This window comes from Crocuta crocuta, unplaced genomic scaffold, assembly GCF_008692635.1.
Source record: "Crocuta crocuta isolate KB4526 unplaced genomic scaffold, BGI_CrCroc_1.0 scaffold48, whole genome shotgun sequence".
Classification (NCBI taxonomy): domain Eukaryota; kingdom Metazoa; phylum Chordata; class Mammalia; order Carnivora; family Hyaenidae; genus Crocuta; species Crocuta crocuta.
The window spans coordinates 12,840,912-12,847,579 of NW_027533089.1; positions in this window are offsets into that span (position 1 = coordinate 12,840,912).

Sequence of the window (6,668 nt, forward strand, 5' to 3'; positions counted from 1 at the left end):
TAGCATGTTAACTTTTAGGAAATCTATATGTGCAAAATCCACCGAGGCATCATTTTAAGTGGCAAATGATTGCTGAGATTAAATATCTATCTATACAAAGTGGTAATATAAATTTAACATGTGCATACACTGGGATACTATGTAGTCAGTAAATAAATAGACAGTGGAGCTCTATTTGTACAAACCTAGAAAAATCTTGAAAATATACTGTAAAGAAGTAAGATATAAGACAGTGTATATAATGTGTTCACCATAAAAATTGTATTCTGTGCAGTCATACCTATGTACATATAGAATAGCTTAGGGAAATTTTTTAGAAACTAGTATTATTCGTTCTTCTAAGGAGAACTGAGTGGCATCAGGGTGGAAGGGACACAGGCTTTTCATTATATACTCTATCTTTTGATTTTTATAAAGCAATCTTGAATTGCCATTTTATAAATTATTTTAACATTTATTCATTTTTGAGAGACAGAGACAAAGAGAGCACAAGTGCAGCAGGGGCAGAGAGAGAGTGGGAGACACAGAATTTGAAGCAGGCTCCAGGCTTCCACCTGTCAGCACAGAGCCCAATGTGGGGCTCAAACTCATGAACTGTGACATCATGACCTGAGCCGAAGTCAGAAGCTTAACTGACTGAGCCACCCAGGTGGCCCTTGAATGCCCATTTTATAAATAAATGGAAAATGTAGAGTGTAATAATAATAACAATAATCATAAAAGTAATGTGAAAGTGGCTATGAGGTGATGAAATTGCTCACTGTTTCTAGAAATGGCATCAGCCTGCTCAGTGAGGGGTATAAGATGAAGATCAGAATACTAGGATGCATAAAATTCACATCTTAATCTTGTTTTCACTTTGGCCTTGGTTTTTAATCCCTTATATTTACTTCAAAACTAAGATTTAAACTGTCATGTTGCCCTTTGAAATCTCAGCTAGAGTGGCCTCTGCTTCCTATATTTGAATTACACTTTTAAGGTGTTAGAAGCACATTACCAAACATTAAGAATATGCACTGGTGAGAAAAACTCCATCATTTTTTAAAATGTTTTCTTTTTTTTTTTAATTTCTGAGAGAGAAAGAGAGAGAGTGGCAGTGTGAACAGGGGAGGGTCAGAGAGAGAGGGAAACACAGAATCTGAAAGAGCTCCAGGCTCTGAGCCAGCTGTGAGCACAGAGCCCGATGAACCCACGAACTGTGAGATCATGATCTGAGCAGAAGTCGGATGCTTAACCGACTGAGCCACCCAGGCGCCCTGGAACTCCATCATTTTTAAAAGCCCTACCGTCCCCTTTGCTGTAGGAAGAGCAGAAGGGATATGTAGCTCTGCAGAGCCAGACGCTCTGGTAGTATTGGGGAAGATAAACTCTGACACATGGAGGCCAAGTGTTGGCACTTAACCCAGAAGCCAAGTACATACAATAGTAATGAGCATCATGGTTTGTCTTAGCTCAGGCTGCTGTAACAAATCACCATAGGCTGTGTGACGTAGACAACAAATGTTTATTTCTCCCAGTGCTGGAGCCTGTAAGCTCAAGATCAGGAAGCCAACATTGCTGGGTTCTCAGCAAAGGCTCTCTTCCTATTTTATAGATGGCTAACATTTTTGCTGCATCCTCACATGATGGAAGAGGAGAAAGTGCTCTCATGAATCTTTGTTTAGAAGGGCACTAATCAGATTTCAATGAGGGCCCGCCCTCATTACTTAATTGCCTCCCGAAAGCTCTGCTTCCAATACCCACATTGGGACGCTGGGGGTCAGGATTTCATCAAATGAATTCTGGGAGTAGACAAACATTTATCCTTAACATGGTTGGAGTGACAGCCAAATGGGGATGACCAGAGAAAATTTTGAAGAAGGTGAATAGAACAGGGCACCCATAAAATCAAAAGGGATGGGGCGAAAATAATGAAACAGAATCAGGGATTGTTTAACAGGAAGCTGAGGGGTGGCCTTCATAAAATGTCACTATCTCTAGCCTTCATAAAATGTCACTATCCCTAGCCTTGATTTGAGCCAATTTCAGACCACAAACTCCTAACACCTGGAAGGGAGAGCAGAATTCCAAGGCTACTCTGGGATAAGTAGAGATGATAATGGCTTTCCCATTTCTCCTTCTGGGGGGATCTCTGATCACTTACTCGGTACTTGTGGCCTGGAGAAATGGGAATGCCCAAACATTTTGAGGACTCTTGTAATCAGGATCCAAGTTGGTAGTGATGCCCAGATACCAGAAAGACATCACAGTCTCCCTGTTAAAATAGGGGCACATGGGATCGAGGTAATCAATGCAGTCCTGGCCCAGGGACAACTAATTGGAGTCTAGTGTTGGTTTTCATATAAGAGTAAAGTTCACCTGAGAACAAGAACCATTACATATTTTTCTGTACATCTCCTCAAAGTAAGCTTAAGCACAGAATGTACTAAATGTTGACACTTCTCTTGATTGTTTTCTGGGGTTTTTGTCATGATTGTTTTCAACTGCCAGAATTCTATGAACCAAGGTCTGAGATAACAGATACTTTGGATTTTAGACACCAGATTAGGGTCTCTAAGATGATTTAAAGGCTAAGAGAACAAAACAGACTTTTCTGGTGAAGTCTCCTACTCTGTGACCTTGTGTATTACAATCCCTGTGTCCCTGTGAAGATGTAAACAGATCTTCACTGGAGATTTTAAATTGATTCATCCAGCTGTGGCTTCCAATGTTCAGAAGGAAGAACGGCTTTGCCTTTTTAAGAAAGAAATATACAATAATGAATATGTGGCCAATAAATGGTATGGTTTAATGGAAAAGCAAGTTATTCTATAGAAATATCTGTTCTCATTTGAATCAAACAGATGTTCTAAAGCTGTGGAAACACCCTGGGTATAGAGAATGCCTCGAATTGAAGATCGAAAAGGTTTGCTTTTCTAGATTCCCCATATAAGTGATATCACACAGTACTTGTCTTTCTTTGTCTGACTTACCTCACTTGGCATAATGTGTTCAAGGTCCATTCATGTTGTGGCAAATGGCAGGATATCCTCTTTTATCATGGCTGAATAATATTCCACAGTGTATATCTACCCCATCTTTTGAATCCATTCATCCACTGAAGTTCACTTAAGTTGTTTCCACATCTTGGCTATTGTGAGTAATGCTGCAATGAATATGGGAGAGCATACATCTCTTTGAAATATTGTTTTCATGTCTTTACAATAAAAATTAACCATGTATCACTTAAAAATAAAGAAATAGGCTTTCAAAAGTAGTTAACAATTTATTTATTTATTCTAATCTCATTAAAGGATAGTTTTATTATTACTGTTTTTTTTTTACAAATAGTTTATTGTCAAGTTGGTTTCCATATAACATCCAGTGCTCATCCCCACAAGTGCCCTTCTCCATGCCCATTTCCCCCCTTCCCCTCCCCCCCACCCCCATCAGTCCTCAGCTTGTTCTCAGCATTCAAAAGTCTCTCATGGTTTGCCTCTCTCCCTCTACCCCACTATTTCCCTCCTTCTTCTCCCCCATGGTCCTCTGTTAAGTTCCTCCTAATCCTCCTATATGTGCAAACATATGGTATTTGTCCTTCTCTGCCTGACTTATTTCACTCAGCATAACACCCTCAAGGTCCATCCATGTTGCTACACATGGCCAGATTTCATTCCTTTTCATTGCCATGTAGTGCTGATGCATAGGAGCACATGTACCCCAATGTTCATAGCAGCACTTTCATAGCAGCACTCTCAACAATAGCCAAAACATGGAAAAAGCCTAAGTATCCATCAACGGACGAATGGATCAAGAAGATGTGGCTTATCTATACAATGGGATACTACATGGCAAAGAGAAAGGATAGTTTTAATATTTAGTTTTAATAATTTGCACTGTTTACTAAACTCCTATTCTCTACTGAATATTGTTTTAGGTTCTGTGAAGAAAAAAAGTAAAGGTCTTGTCCTCGTGTAGCTTACACTCTATGGAGGCCTTACAAAGTGTTATTTAGGCAGTAATACAGGCTGCAAATATATGTATATATATATATACATTTTTTTCTAGACAGTGATTAAGACTAAGAGGAGAAACCAATACTCTGACTTTAAGTTTAGCTTCAATCCAGTTCATATTGCCTGAAAATATAATTGCTTATTTCTTCAGGAAACACTATTGAGTCTTAAGGACCAAATGCAATGATATTAAAGCACAGTAAAGCCCAGGGTGAATGGTGATTGAAAGAATGAATAAGTAGATGAATGGTTGCATGAATGAATAAGTATAACATTTGTTTATCATTTCAAAGGATAATAAATACCTCTCCTATTACTCTTAATGAAAAAATTAAACACGGTGAAAATGTTGTGTTCTTGGATCTGATGGAACCAAACACAGACAGTTCACAAGTAACAAGATTACATTAATAGTATGATGCAAAGCTCTTGATAACTGGATTGGGGGAAGCAAGTTATCAAGAAATGGGGAAGAATTTGCAACGTGTAAATTCTCTCAGAGAGCAGGGCTCGGCCTTTGTAGCTCCCAAGCCAGAATCCCAGAGAAAGCCTCTGTGCAAAAGATTTCTGACCTTAAGTAAAGATTCAAAGTGGCTTTCCATGTTAGGTGTGAGTGATTCGCAGAAGTAAATATACTTGTTAAAAATGAGCTCATGAGTTTTTCTCAGCCCTTTTTCTCATAGACACTTTACTCTGTCTAATACTGATATCTGGGGTAGACATGGAAGTTGGTCCTCTCCTGTTTGCTCTGAGATCCATCTTGTTCCCTTTCCTGCTGCTCTCTAATGCCGCAGAAATGACAACTCAGTACCATAGCCTATTTCTCCTTCCTGCTGGATTCAGCTGATGTAAGAGGCACTAGATGAAAACTGTGAGTGGGGAAGAAAGGACAATGTGAGTTTCTCCTGCTTCTTGTATGTTTCAAGTGTGCCTGGAAGCTTGCTCATCCACTCCATTGTTCCAAGTCTCTTAGGTAGGTCCGGTGTCGTATTATCTTCTGCAGTGAGGCACAGTCCTCTGGGCTTTTTGTCATCACCTTGTCACTTGTCTCTCCGGCCTTCGATTGTTGCTTCTCCATGCAGTTACTTAGCCCTGAGTCGCTTGGTAAGCCCTTGCTTGTGGTCTCAGCTCTTCCATCACCATCACAAATGGACTATGCTTTAAAAAAACTAAAGTGGTTTCTGTTTCCATGACTGTCCCATAACTGGTATATCAACTCTGGAATGTTCTTTCTAGCATCACTTTTCTTGGAAGCATGGCTTCCCTTATCAACATTGCTATTTGAATGGAATCTTTCTCACTTCAGAGAATATGATTTTATGATTTTCTCCCCGACGACTTTTTTGTGCCTACTTGTCCCATGCTGGACTGAATATGGTGCCCATTTCTGACCTGGTTGGTCAGTCAGGTAAAGTCCCTGATCAGACATGAATGTAGGAAACCTTTCCTTGAAATGGTCTGACGAGAGGCCCCCAATATCTCTTTGTTCCTATTGACTGTCCATTAATATATAAAATGTAGAAACTATCAATTTCTATTTTCCTTCCATTTGAAATTTACATTTTTTATTGTGCTGAAATATGAACACAAAATATACCATTTTAACTATTTTTAAGTGTGCAACCCAGCAGAATTCAGCATATCCACACTGTTATGCAGTCATCACCACTATCTATCTCTAGCAACTTTTCCTTATACCAGATAAAACTCTGAAACTCTATCCATTAAACAATAAGTCCACATATGCCTCTCCCCAGTCTCCTGGTAATCACTGGTTAACTTTCTGTTTCTACAAATTTAACTTCTCTAGATACTTTTTATATATGGCACCATTTGGTAGTTGTCCTTTTGTGAATGGCTTATCTCACTTAGCATAATGTCTTCAGGTTTATCTATGTTGTAGCATGGGTCAGAATTACATTCCTTTTAAGGCTAAATATTATTCCATGGAACATATACACCACCTTTTCTATTGATGAATAGAAATCATCAATAGATGAGTTGTTTTCAGTTTTTGGCTATTGTGAATAATGTTGCTATGAACACTGGTGTACAAATATAGGCTCAACTTCTTGCTTTCAATTCTTTTGGATCTATAACTGGATTTGGAGGATCAAGTGGTAATTTTTTAAAATGTTTATTTATTTTTGAAAGACAGAGAGTGTGAGCAGGGAAGGCGCAGAGAGGGGAGACACAGAATCTGAAGGAGGCTCCAGGCTCTGAGCTGTCAGCACAGAGTCCGATGTGGGACTCGAACTCACGAACCGTGAGATCATGACCTGAGCTGAAGTTGGACGCTTAGCCGACTGAGCTATCCAGGTGCCCCTCAAGTGGTAATTTTGTATTTAATATTCTGAGGAACTGCTATACTGTTTTTCCACAGTAGCTATGCCATTTTACATTGTCACAGTAATGTACAAGGGTTCCAATCTCTCCACATCCTTACCAAAACTTGTTTTCTTTTTTTTTTTTTTTAAACCTGGAGAAAGTTTTATATTTGATTCAACAGATTTCTTTTCTTTTCTTTTTTTTTTTTTTTACAAATAGTTTATTGTCAAATTAGTTTCCACATAACAACTTGTTTTCCTTTTTTAAATAGTAGCCATCCTAATGGGTATGAAAGGTATTTCATTGTGATTTTGACTTGCATTTCCCTAAAGATTAATGATGTTG